Below are 13,861 nucleotides of genomic sequence, written 5' to 3' on the forward strand. Positions count from 1 at the left end.
TCTCTCCATGGAATTTCCCAGGTAAGAATACAGGAGTGGGTTGCATCTTGTACTCCAAAGCATCTTCCTGACCCAGGGATCACACCCGAGCCTCTTGCCTCTCCTCCAATGGCAAGTGGATTCTTCACCACTGCGCCACCTAGGAAGCCTAAGATTACGCTCCTATCTCTTACAGATTTGTGGGCTACTCTGGAATCAAACTGCTTGGGTTGGAATCCACCGCTGCTTCCCACATGACCTCGGTCACAGTATCTCCTTTTGCCCACCTATAAAATGGAGATAGTAAGTATACCTTCCTTATAGGGTTGCAGGTGAGAATTGGATGAAATTAAACAAGGCCTGGCATATCACTGCTGCTGCTGCTAAGTCACTTCAGTCGTGTCCAACTCTGTGCGACCCCATAGACGGCTCCCCCGTCCCTGGGATTCTCCAGGCAAGAACACTGGAGTGGGTTGCCATTTCCTTCTCCAGTGCATGAAAGTGAAAAGTGAAAGTGAAGTCGCTCAGTCATGTCCGACCCTCAGCGACCCCATGGACTGCAGCCTACCAGGCTCCTACGTCCATGGGATTTTCCAGGCAAGAGTACTGGAGTGGGGTGCCATTGCCTTCTCTGTGGCATATCACTAGCACTCCATAAAAAAGGTTGGTGGCTGCCATTGTTGTAATAGTAGTAACGGCAGTAAAGGCAATGGCAGTTTTCCACAATGTCATAGAAAGGGCATCCTTTAGAGACAAAGGTTCAAATTTCCTCACCCCCAAATACTGGATCATTAGGCTCTGGGAATGAGGTCTGACCTCCCTTTCACTTTACTCCTCCTTAACGTCAAAAACTGTGAAGAGTCTGAGACTTCATTAGTCATAGCACAGCAAGTAGCAAGAGCATCAGCATGTTTGTAGCAGATCCCTTGCCCCGGAGTCCCATGGGCAGTGGGAAGATGGGCCCAAATGGATGCCTGCTGAGTCACTGAAGAGAACTCTGAATTTTTCACACTAGACAGTAAATGTGCCTGCCATTTGCTCTGGAGGGAAAGATTATCTCTACCTTCTAAACAAGTCAAACAAACATCCTTGAGAGTCTAAAACAAAGGGCACCCATACTTTGCTCACAAGAATCTCAGAAACATAACCTTCCCAAGCAGAACTATCCCTCAACAAAAATGAAACCTAATTGATTGGGTTCCTCCAGGGACTGCATGGTGTCGAGCAATAGTTGACCATCAACAAAGATTCATTTCCAACCTGTTTTCAACAAAATGAGGCCAAAAATACAACACCTCACACAATAAATATCTGTAAAATGAATGAATGATAGACCATAAGAGCAAACTAAGTCTAGGGAGAGAGTCCCCACACATGCTACTGAAACCCAGCGAATTTCAGTGTGGGATTATCCTACCGAAGTGGGTCACTTGACCTGAACTGAGAGCAGGATGGAAGAGAAGGCTTGTGATTGAGCTCACCCTGCCAGCCAGGTCAGGAACCTCTCCTTGGCCTGATAAGCCTCTGGGTGAAGAAAAAATCACTCACTCACAAACCCACTCCCCGCGATTCTGAACTGCTCTACTTCTTACAAGGTCTTTCATTAAAATAAAATCCTCCCCTTTGTAATTTCTACCCCTTGATGCTGGGGGAGAAAAAAGTCAAAGTGTTATTTGTGCAGTTGCGTTGGACTCTGCGACCCCATGGACTGTAGCCCGCCAGGCTCCTCTGTCCATGGGATTCTCCAGGAAAAAATACTAGAATGGGTTGCCATTTCCTTCTTCAGGGGACCTTTCCAACTCAGGGATAGACGCCAGGTCTCCTGCATTGCAGGCAGATTCTTTACCCACTGATCCTAGTGATTCTTCCTTTTTCAGTAACAGAAGTCTATTCCCTCTTTCATGAAGTCTCTCCTTAAACAGTAAAGGACTCTTTAATATTTTCTCACGTTCAACAGCTCCAGTTTCTTAATCCATTTCTTCCACAACATGGAAGCCCACCAGCCTTCTTACTTTCTTCTGAGGTCCCCTCGAAAACGAGTGGCACTCACACACAGGACTTGCTGCATTACTCTCTGTGGTTTATGTTCACTAACTTATTCCAGACAACCACCTGCGAAGTAGGTCCCACTGTTCTCTTTTTACATATGAGGAGTCAGAGCTGTGTGTTTGAGGCACAGAACTTTTAAGTTGCAGAGCCAGGCCTCAAACCTGGATAGTCTGGTCCTTAGAAGGTTCCCTACCCTGCCTCTCAAGACATGGTACTCACAACTGCCGCAACACACTCCTAGCATGACCGTCCAAACAGAAAGGGGTTTTATACCCCATAAACTAGAGCACTCTATTTCTAACACTGTAACCTAAAACTACATAGCATTTTTGTAAATAGAGTCCAAAAATGATCCAAGATCCCTTTGACAGTAACTGCTGACAATCCAGCTTTCACTCTTCCTCTGCTTGGGAGATATGAAAACTAAAAGCACAAATTTACATGACTTCCTGGGTCCCCCCATTTTGGGTAAAGAAGATCAAGGTGAGGCACAGAATATAAATCACTGATTATCGATTATACAAACAATGAAGTGGTTATTTTATACACACAGTTTAAGGTAACACTCAAAGTGGTCCTACGAGACAGTATCACCACCTTTTTACAGATCAGGAATCAAAGGAACAGAGAGGTAAAGTAACTTGCACAGATGTACACAGCTAACATCAGAAATGAAAGCAAAGTGTAACGTCAAAATCCATGGCCTTCCCACTATACATGTTATGAAACCTACCCTTTCCTGGCTTCAGCCACTGGCTGCAGGACTGCACCCTAATCGAGCTGCAGTCCACATGTGGAGAGAGGGGTGGACAGCCAAGAGATGTCAGGAGGGCATCCGGCAGCTTTTTTAGTATTAACAGTAACAGTCTTGAATCTGGACAGGTTTAAAAAGCATGACCTAAAAGAAGACATGGAACAGAGGAGAAACTACTTGAAGCTGCCATCCCAAGATGCTTTCAAGATACGGAATCATTCTTCAGAACTTTTTCCATTTCTCTCTCAAAGTCATTATGTTTTACAAACTATTGCTAAGTTCATGAAAGTCGCTCAGTCATGTCCAACTCTTTGTGACCCCATGGGCTATCCAGTCCATGGAGAAGCATAAAAGCATAGATTTCAGTTAAGCTGGACACACGCATTTCTGGATCACTAAGAATTTTTCACTAAGACAGCTCTGGTATTTGCATGATGAATTACATCACTGGCCGTGACTAATTAATCCCAGGAAAGAATTTATTAATTAATCCCAGGAAGGAATTTATTTCCCCAGTGGACCTCAAGGACCATGGTACCTACACTAAGCTACAAGGAACATGTACATTAAATGATTCTAGTGAATTCACAGCCATCAGCTCCAAGCAAGCCCTATAAACAAGCAGAAAAACCCAGGGTAAATAACTGGAGATCTAAAACCAAGTTTGCCAGCTTCCTTTTTGATACCAGCTTCTGTATTTCAGGGTAGCCAAGTCAAGTGTTTTGAAAGGAAAATAACTAGTCACCATAACTGGCTCCTTCTATGCAGCAATTTTGCTTTCACTTTGGACTTGATAGAGTAATGGTGTCCAGACAAGAGAAGTACACAAAAGTCAATATTACTCTTAAAAAAAAAAAAAAAAAAAAAGAAAGATCAAACAAAAGAAAAAGCCTGTCTATGAAAATAGGGTTAGTCACCCAAAGGTAACCCATCACTCAAGAGAAACAATAACTTCCTGTCAAAGACAGAATGCTGCTGCTGCTGCTGCTAAGTCGCTTCAGTCGTGTCAGACTCTGTGCGACCCCATAGACGGCAACCCACCAGGCTCCGCCGTCCCTGGGATTCTCCAGGCAAGAACACTGGAGTGGGCTGCCATTTCCTTCTCCAATGCATAAAGTGAAAAGTGAAAGTGAAGTCGCTCAGTCGTGTCCGACTCTTAGTGACCTCATGGACTGCAGCCTGCCAGGCTCCTCCATCCATGGGATTTTCCAGGCAAGAGTACTGGAGTGGGGTGCCATTGCCTAAAAACAGAATAAGAGGGTGCAAAAAAAATCTAGAATTCTACCATCAGGAACATAGCAGAAGTGTCTTACTACACTGACCAAATGTCAAACATGAGGCATCTTGTGAAACTTTGAAGCTCTTTGACCTTGGGCAAGTCACTTAACATGTCTGGGTCTGTTTCTTTCCTTGTCAGACAGACAGGATCATAAGAGAACCTGCCCCACCACGTTATCATGAGGATTGGAGAAGCGTGTGAATGCACTTTGTAAAATATAAAGTGCCCTCAATGCGTGGGTGGAAACATTATTAGCAATGAAATAAATCATTTGTGAATCACAACACTGTTAGCCCCAACCCCCTAAAGCTTCCCCTGCTGGAAAATGCCTGAGGATATTTATGAACTGAGATCAGACCTTTTCTCTGTATTCTTACGGTGCCTGGCACATTAAGTGCTTAGGCAAAGCTAAATAATGAGTAGCAGCAAAATGCAGGATCTGAATGGGTCATGGAGGGTCGTTTCCTGCCTTAAGAAACAACTGAAGCTAGATTATCTCACACAAAGAAATGCCTGTTCAGAAATCTGGAGGAAAGGGCCAACAAGAGTTACCTTGACCCTGTTTAGTCCATTCAGTCAACTGAACAAACAGCTCTGACACACCCACAACTTAGCAGGCAAGGCTGTTGAGCAGCTTAAGATAGAGCTGTGAATATAACCAGCCCCTCCCTCATGAAGCGCACAGTCTGGTCTAGTGGGGGAAAGCAGGCAGCCCACGGAGGCCGGGAGAGCACAGGAGCAGCTACGGAAAAGGGAAGCCAGGGCACAGAGGAGACTCTGACACAAGGAGGCCGGAATGGGCTCTCAGATCGAGGGCGTTTGAGGGGCTTCCCGGGTAGCTCAGTGGTGAGGAATCCACCTGCTAATGCAGATGACGCAGGTTCGATCCCTGGTCTGGAAAGATGCCACAGAGCAGCTAAGCCTGTGCACCACAATGATTGAGCCTGTGCTCTAGAGCCCGGCAGCCCCAACTACCAAAGCCTTGGCACCCCAGAGTCCATGCTCAGCAGCAAGAGACGCCACCGCAACGAGAAGCCTGAACACAGCAACTAGAGAGTAGTCCCAGCTTCACAACTAGAGGAAAGCCCACAAAGCAATGAAGACCTGGAAGAAGACAAAAACATTTTTTAATTAGGAAAAACAAATAACAGACTTGACAGTGCGGGAAGGAGAGGGTGGGACAAGTTGACAGTAGCATGGAAACATGTATCACCAGATGTAAAACAGACAGCCAGCAGGAACGTGCTGTATGATGCAGGGAGCCCAAAGCTGGTGCTCCTCGACAACCTCGAGGGGTGCAGTGGGAGGTGGGAGGGAGGGGACACATGTATACCTGTGGCTGATTCATGTTGATGTTTAGCAGAAATGAACATAATATTGTAAAGCAATTATCCTTCAATTAATTTTTTCTTAATTTTAATCAAAAAATAAAAAGATGGCATTTGAACAGACCTTTCTAGAAAACTGTGGGGGGGGTGGCAGCAGGAGGAGGCGGCAGTGAGCAGACGTTAACTACCTGGGAACACTGATTCCAGAGACCACAGTAGATGCACAGATCCTGAAGTAGGACATGGTTGGCCTGTTAAAGGAATGAGGAATGGCCAAGAAGTCAATGTAGCTTCAGAGAAGCGAGGAAGTGATATGAGACAAGGTCAGGGAGGAGGCTGGGAGCCAGATCAGGACAGCTTTTCAGGCTCTTACGCCAAAGTGTTCTCTCAAGTCACCTGGGAGTTAGCACCAAGGCAACTTTCAAACAACAGCTAATGGTAAATAATCAGTAACAATAATCACTTTCAAGTTTCATGTCAATTCTATTCCACTTCTTTCCAAAAAAGATCTGAGATGGTTACTACAAGAATCTGGACAATAGAAACGAGAAAGGGGAACTAGTTAAAGAAATGTAGAACAACGTCATATAAATGTAAAACAGTTATGCAGGTCATATGGACAAATGTAGTGTGTATGAAATGGAGCCACCAATTCAACTTTGAGGTTCCTAGTAGCAGATGCAAAAAGGGAAACCTAGCCAGTAATTCTCATTCTTAAAAAGCCCGATTCCAGTTCCTCCAAGGAAGCAAACTTTAATAGTAAACTCTTCAAAAAAATTCATTTAAAACAAGGATGTTGGTGGGAATGCAAACTAGTACAGCCACTATGGAGAACAGTGTGGAGATTCCTTAAAAAACTGGAAATAGAACTGCCTTATGATCCAGCAATCCCACTGCTGGGCATACACACTGAGGAAACCAGAAGGGAAAAAGACACGTGTACCCCAATGTTCATCACAGCACTGTTTATAATAGCCAGGACATGGAAGCAACCTAGATGCCCATCAGCAGATGAATGGATAAGAAAGCTATGGTACATATACACGATGGAGTATTACTCAGCCATTAAAAAGAATACATTTGAATCAGTTCTAATGAGGTGGATGAAACTGGAGCCTATTATACAGAGTGAAGTAAGCCAGAAGGAAAAACACCAATACAGTATACTAATGCATATATATGGAATTTAGAAAGATGCTAACAATAACCCTATGTATGAGACAGCAAAAGAGACACTGATGTATAGAACAGTCTTATGGACTCTATGGGAGAGGGAGAGGGTGGGAAGATTTGGGAGAATGGCATCGAAACATGTAAAATATCATGTATGAAACGAGATGCCAGTCCAGGTTCGATGCACAATACTGGATGCTTGGGGCTAGTGCACTGGGACGACCCAGAGGGATGATATGGGGAGGGAGGAGGGAGGAGGGTTCAGGATGGGGAACACAGGTATACCTGTGGTGGATTCATTTTGATATTTGGCAAAACTAATACAATTATGTAAAGTTTAAAAATAAAAAATAAAATTAAAAAAAAAAACAAAAAAACAAGGAGACATTATACAATACAGTGAACAATGTCCTCAACAACCTTCTAGAAACAGTAACAAATCTTACATGGCCATTTCTTACACGTTCCTCCAAGAACGTAACATTAAAACACAACTAAGACCTAACAGATTTTTCAAAGACCCTGAATATAGGCCAGAGTATAAAGCTTTCCAACGATTTTCATCTAAGAAGAGAATTTAGGGAATGTAAAGGACTAAGTGAATCAAATTATGTTTCATTAATTTCCGCCTTTCAGCAAGCCTTTTGATAGTTCAAGTTAACCAGACAGTAATTCTCTGAAGAGAGTCCACAGTACGAGTATTTGGTATTACAGGGCTAATAGGGGACTATTAAACATTGTAAGACAGAAAAGCAGGTAGTAAGGTTGAAAACCAACTGTAAAAAATTAGCCTGACCAGGGCTCTTGCCTGCTTCTCAAGATTGCCAGATTGTCACTCTGAAAGCATTTTAGGATATTTTAACAACTAAGAGTGCACAGAGTCCCACATACTACGGACTGAATTCTGACACTGACACATACATACACACACACACACCACCAAATTCATTATGCTGAAGCCCTAACATAATTGCATTTGGAGGCAGAGCCTAGAAGGCAGGTCATAAAGATTACATCAGGTCATACGAGCAGGGTCTTAATGGGATGGAACTGGTGTCCTTATAAAGAGAGGAAGAGACACCAAAGAGCCCTCTCCCTCTCCATGCACTCACAGAGGAAGGGCCATCTGAGGACCCAAGGAGAAGGTGACCATCTCCCAGCCAAGAAGAGGCCTCAACAGTCACCCAGCCCTGACTGTACCATCATCTTAGACTTCTAGTCTCCTAGAAGAGAGACTAGGAGATTCTAGTCTCCCAAGTTACCCAGTCTGTGGTATTTTGTTACAGCTGCCTGAGCAGACAAGTACACCACCCTGTAAAACACAAGCTGTGTTATTCTGCTTGGGTAAACTCTCAAGGCAGATGTTGTCAGTTACCCCCCACTTAACCACAGCAACACAGATTCTTCCACGAGAAGAGTCAGCTGCCTGATAAGAGTCTCAGATAACTGAATTAATTAACCTGCTATAAGAAATATTTAACATCATACACCTGAATTTTGGTGACACCTGTGGTATAATTAGCATTAAGTCAGGCTTTCTGAAAACAGTTAATACGCTTAATTGTCTACTAAGGGCATTCCTTGTTGGCATCCAGTGACCTCTCCTCCAGGAATAATAAAGATTCACGGAACAATTAATGGAAATCCCTCCAAGCAACTCAGAAAAACTAATTACAAGTAAGGCTCCACATATCCAGAAATAACTTACCGGGACCCAGCAGTTCTACACAGCAAAACCCACAGCAAAATCAAGCCTCTTCAGTGATCCCCATTCTGGGAAGTACTCAACGGGACTCTCAGTAGACACACTACAGGTCACTGAGCCCCTGCATTTTTTTTCCCACTCATCAAGCACCTGAATCCCTCCATCAGTACGGCCTTCTCTCATCAGGACAATTCTTATGAATTTTTTAAATTGCATCATGGAAAGAGGAGAAAATAAGGAGTCATCCTTACAACATTCTAACATTTTATAAGCCCCAAACTGAGAATTGGTAAATTCTCAGATATTCAAGGCTGAACTAATTTTTGAACCTCACTCCAAGCAGGAAGAAAACAATTTCCTGATCTTTCTAGAACATAATATTCTTTATTATTGGCCCCGATGTAAGAAAAAAAAAAGTCTAGAGCTGACATGATTCTTGAAATTGTGAACTGTTTTTTTCTAGTTAAAATGCGTTTAACTAGAAGATATTAAGCAACATTATTAGATCCACTTGGCCCTTATTTCAAGGGCTTCCCTGGTGGCTCAGCAGTGAAGAATCCGCTTGCAATACAGGAAACCACCTGCAATACAGGAGACATAAGTTTGATCCCTGGGTCAAGAAGATTCCCTGGAGAAGGAAACGGCAGCCCACTCCAATATTCTTGCCTGGGAAATCCCATGGACAGAAGAGCCTGGCAGGCTACAGTCCATGGGGTCGCAAAGAGCACATGACTTAGTGACTAAGCCACCACCACCACAGCCCTTATTTCAAAGTGTGAATCAGATTTTCTTTTCCTCGAAAATAACATTAATAACAGCCAACCTGAGACATGCCTGAAAGTAACATATACCTGTTACGTCACGAAGGGCACTCAGTACAGTTCTGAGTAACATTAAGTACAAACTAAAGTGGTGGAGCAGAGAAGGCAATGGCACCCCACTCCAGTACTCTTCCCTGGAAAATCCCATGGACAGAGGAGCCTGGTGGGCTGCAGTCCACGGGGTCGATAAGAGTCGGACACAACTGAGCAACTTCACTTTCACTTTTCACTTTCATGCACTGGAGAAGGAAACGGCAACCCACTCCAGTGTTCTTGCCTGAAGAATCCCAGGGGCGGGGGAGGCTGGTGGGCTGCCGTCTATGGGGTCGCACAGAGTCGGACACCACTGAAGCGACTTAGCAGCAGCAGCAGCAGCAAAGTGGTGGAGCCATGAAATTAACAGACGCTTACTCCTTGGAAGGAAAGTTATGACCAACCTAGATAGCATATTCAAAAGCAGAGACATTACTTTGCCAACAAAGGTCCGTCTAGTCAAGGCTATGGTTTTTCCTGTGGTCATGTATGGATGTGAGAGTTGGACTGTGAAGAAGGCTGAGCGCCGAAGAATTGATGCTTTTGAACTGTGGTGTTGGAGAAGACTCTTGAGAGTCCCTTGGACTGCAAGGAGATCCAACCAGTCCACTGTGAAGGAGACCAGCCCTGGGATTTCTTTGGAAGGAATGATGCTAAAGCTGAAACTCCAGTACTTTGGCCACCTCATGCGAAGAGTTGACTCATTGGAAAAGACTCTAATGCTGGGACAGATTGGGGGCGGGAGAAGGGGACGACAGAGGATGAGATGTCTGGATGGCATCACTGACTCGATGAACGTGAGTCTGAGTGAACTCCACGAGTTGGTGATGGACAGGGAGGCCTGGCGTGCTGCAATTCATGGGGTCGAAAAGAGTTGGACACGACTGAGCGACTGAACTGAAAGTGGTGGAAAGAGAGGTTACTAAGACTATGAACCTGAACCAAACAAGTTTCAAACTGGTCTTCAAAGCCTGTTATGTGAGGCAGCATCCTTTGATAAGATGAATAGTCCTACCAAGGCTTCCAATGAACTGTGAAAATGAGAGAGTCTCATCGTAATTCTGAGTTTTGGCAGAAAGAAAAAGATCACACATTAAATATATGTGATGTGTATCACTATATAATCACATAAGACATGACGTAGTCACTCAAAGCATAACCAAATGTAACACTTTTAAATCGGATTTTATTATATTCAATTAGACACTGCAACTACTTAATTATGTTTTATTAGATCCCACAAAATACAAGACAATCCCACCCCGACTGATGGAGATTCACAATGACAAGTTCCTCTGAAAAAATTTTCTGAGGCATAAAAACATCCCTTAATTCACTCCAAAGAAACTCACTTCATATCAAGTGACAGTAAACAATTTCTGCTTTAAAGTCAATTGAAAATTCACGGGTGTCTTGCTTCAGACAGCACTTAGGGCCAATTACCACACCCGATGCATGAAGTTTTTTGTATTTCAATTAATTCGGTTATATAACCCACACTTCTGGGGACCAAAAGCAGTCAACTTGTACCCAACAGAGAAGGCCATTACCAAAATTAAGTAGAATCACTCTTAACAAAGCCTACAATAGTCAAGGGTTGACAAAATCAACTTAAAATCTCCCCCACCCTTAGTGAACCAAACTCCACCTCTCTTCCACTCCCATTTTAAGCATCACATCCTTAAAGCATCATCTCCAGTCATCTCATTTTTCACCTCCAGTGGAATGCCTTTGTTACTACAATGCAGTACAGTATATGATCATTTTAAATGTGTAGACTATTTCCTAATGAGGAGTTTCTAGTGAATTCCTCAGAAATAGTGTTTTGTCTATATTAACATATATGTTTATATTAACATATTATATGCTGATAGGCTAGTTTGGAAATCCTGGGTTACACAAATTGAAGCAGGTTTCATAACCACATTCAGTTTCAGGAGACTTTAATATGTTAATGTTCAAGGTAACTCTGGGTGGGAATGTTTGGGTGGGGCCGGAGTGAACAGAACATGAATATATTATGTAGCATTTCTGCAATTTATTAACCTACAGAACCTTGTCATTCCCACCACCTTCCATCTCCCCAGCATATATATTATACACACACATGTGCATGTTTACAGAAATTTTCAAACACGAACAGAAATTAAGGAACTCATCAAACTCAGCTTCAACAATCAGCAGCACATTCCCATCATGTTTTGTCTATACCCTCACTGGCTCTAACCTTCTTATTATTTTGAAGCAAATCCTAGTCATGATATTTTACTGGTTTATTTCGGTAAGTATCTCTTAAGAATAGTACTTTTCAAAAGACAGCCATACCATTATCTCAGCTAAAAACAAGTTAACACTACCTGGTTTCTTGTATCTTACTTTCCCAACTTACATCTTTAAGGGCTACTCAAAACTTTGATGAGTAGGGGACTCACCTGAGACTCCTGTAAACGGCAGATTCGGGTCAAGTGGTTCAGGCGGTGCCGAAGATTCTGCATTCCTAACAAGCTGTTAAGTGATATTCTGAGTATAAAACAATGCTTCCATAATATTCAGTGCAACGATAGTAAGTTTAGACAGCAAGTTTCCAATGGAAAAAACACCTGAATTACATGCCACTGTATTTTTTGAAAGGGCTTTATAAAAATTTTTTAAAAAGTAAAAGTCAATAAAGGTTCAAAGGTTCTCCTAAGGATCTTGAAATACATTTCTTACCATGTTACATGATACACAATTTTCCCTTATAACTTCCCGTTAAATGGAGGGTCCCTGGTTTTTCAAGGTGAAAAACACAAAGGACTGGCTACCATAAAGGCCAAGGTCATAACTCATTCCATAGCTAAAAAGCCGTTAACAAAAACATAAGGAGCAGCAGAGTATAAGACCAGAGGGAGCAGAGCTCACCACTGCAAACTGAAAAATGCCAGCACAAGCTGAAACACCCCAGTGCAAACAAAACCCAACCACCAACAGAAACATTCTAAGTACCATGCCGCCCAAAGAAAATACATTTACTAGCCACTCTAGCGGAGAAGGCAATGGCACCCCACTCCAGTACTCTTGCCTGGAAAATCCCAGGGATGGAGGAGCCTGGTAGGCTGCAGTCCATGGGATCGCTAAGAGTCAGAGACAACCGAGTGACTTCACTTCGACTTTTCACTTTCATGCACTGGAGAAGGAAATGGCAACCCACTCCAGTGTTCTTGCCTGGAGAATCCCAGGGACGGGGGAACCTGGTGGGCTGCCATCTATGGGGTCGCACAGAGTCGGACACGACTGAAGCGACTTAGCAGCAGCAGCAGCAGCAGCAGCAGCCGCCGCACTAGACCTCAGGTTAACAAACAATACCATCACAGGTATCAGATAAAAAAACTATATTTTAAAACATAAATATATAAACAGATACAAACTAGTTCCAAGGCATTTCTAAGAGTTCTGAAGGAAAAGCTCCTGAAAAAGAACTATATGAAGTTAATTTTAACTAAACAGTCCACAAAATACTACAAAATCAGAAAGACCATCAGTGCTGAGGTACCTAGTTCACTTTCAGGCTACAAACTTTTTTTAGAGCATCTTATGCTTCCTCTTTGAGCATAGGCAACCCAAAATTTGGACCCAGGAAAATTAACCTTTTGAGATTTTTTTTTTTTTTTAATATGAAGCACTGATAGACTTCTGCTCCAGGACTGGATGAAATCATAGGAAACAGATCTACCCTCCCATCCAAAACAACAAACCAAAGATTTCAAACTTGGACACGAAAGCTGCTGGAGTTTGCTGAGCGGAGTCCTGGAGAAGACAGAGCTAACCAGAGCACCCTGGAGATCTGTGGAGAAGCTTCCTAGAGTCTTCCCCCAAGCACGTGTGGTAGAAAACTACTCAAGGCCACAATAAAAACCACCTGAAAGCACTTGCGAGAACAATGATCTGAAATCACACACAGCCAGAGTGAAAATCTCACCACTCACAGAGCACGAGGTGGAGCACTAAGAAGGATTCTGCCACAGTCTGAGATAAAACCGCCCTCAACTAAACGCTGCTTGGCTCCTGATTGTTGTTTACTCGCTGAGTCGCGTCTGACTCTTGCAACCCCATGGACTGGAGTCCACCAGGTTCCTCTGTCCATGGGATTTCCCAGGCAAGAATACTGGAGTGGGCTGCCATTTCCTTCTCTAGGGGATCTTCCCCACCAGGGGATTGAACCCCTGGCTCCTGCACTGCAGGCGGATTCTTTACTGCTGAACCATGGGGGAAGCCAATTAGTAAAATTTAAAACAGGGCCTCAAAGGGCTACACTGTTTCTGAGTAAGTTAACCACATCCCAGAAAACAATAGTCAAGAGTACTTATGGGAAAACAAAGATATCCAAATTTAGTACATAACAAGGTAAAAATCACAGAGTCTAGCATCCAAGAAGTGCAAGGCATGTGGGGGGAGGGGAGATTAATCAACTGAAACGAATCCCAAAATGATGACATGATAAAATTAGTGAACAAGAACACTTAAAGGGTTACCTGCATTCCGTACGTTCAAGAAACTACAGGAAAGACTGAAAATATTTTTTTAAAAGATCCAAATTAAATCTCTGAAAGAGCAAAACCACAATCTAATAAAAATTGCATTACATGGAATTAACAGCAGAATGGGAATTGCAGAAAAGATTAATGAAGTTTAACACACAGCAACAGAAACCATATCCAAAAAAAAAAAAATAAACCCACCTAGGAAAAAAAAGACCAAAAA

General features: G+C 43.1%; 1 protein-coding gene across 8 annotated transcripts in view; it reads right to left on the minus strand.

Annotated features, from left to right (window-relative positions):
• Positions 1–13,861, minus strand: part of EXOC4 (exocyst complex component 4) — an 802,504-nt gene that overhangs the window by 782,171 nt on the left and 6,472 nt on the right. Inside the window, exons 1-2 of one of the 8 annotated variants that reach the window (XM_086395579.1) lie at positions 12,856–12,984; positions 11,554–11,626 (exon numbers count right to left, since the gene is read on the minus strand). The exons of 6 other annotated variants lie outside the window; for them this stretch is intronic. The gene's annotated coding sequence lies outside the window, so the exon portion shown is untranslated. Of the gene's footprint in view, positions 1–2,761; positions 2,927–11,553; positions 11,627–12,855; positions 12,985–13,861 lie in introns of those variants that run through there. One more of the 8 variants, XM_086395580.1, reaches the window with a different exon arrangement.

This window comes from Bos grunniens, chromosome 4, assembly GCF_055505025.1.
Source record: "Bos grunniens cultivar Pamir isolate PY7600 chromosome 4, Bosgru_T2T1.0, whole genome shotgun sequence".
NCBI classification, from domain to species: domain Eukaryota; kingdom Metazoa; phylum Chordata; class Mammalia; order Artiodactyla; family Bovidae; genus Bos; species Bos grunniens.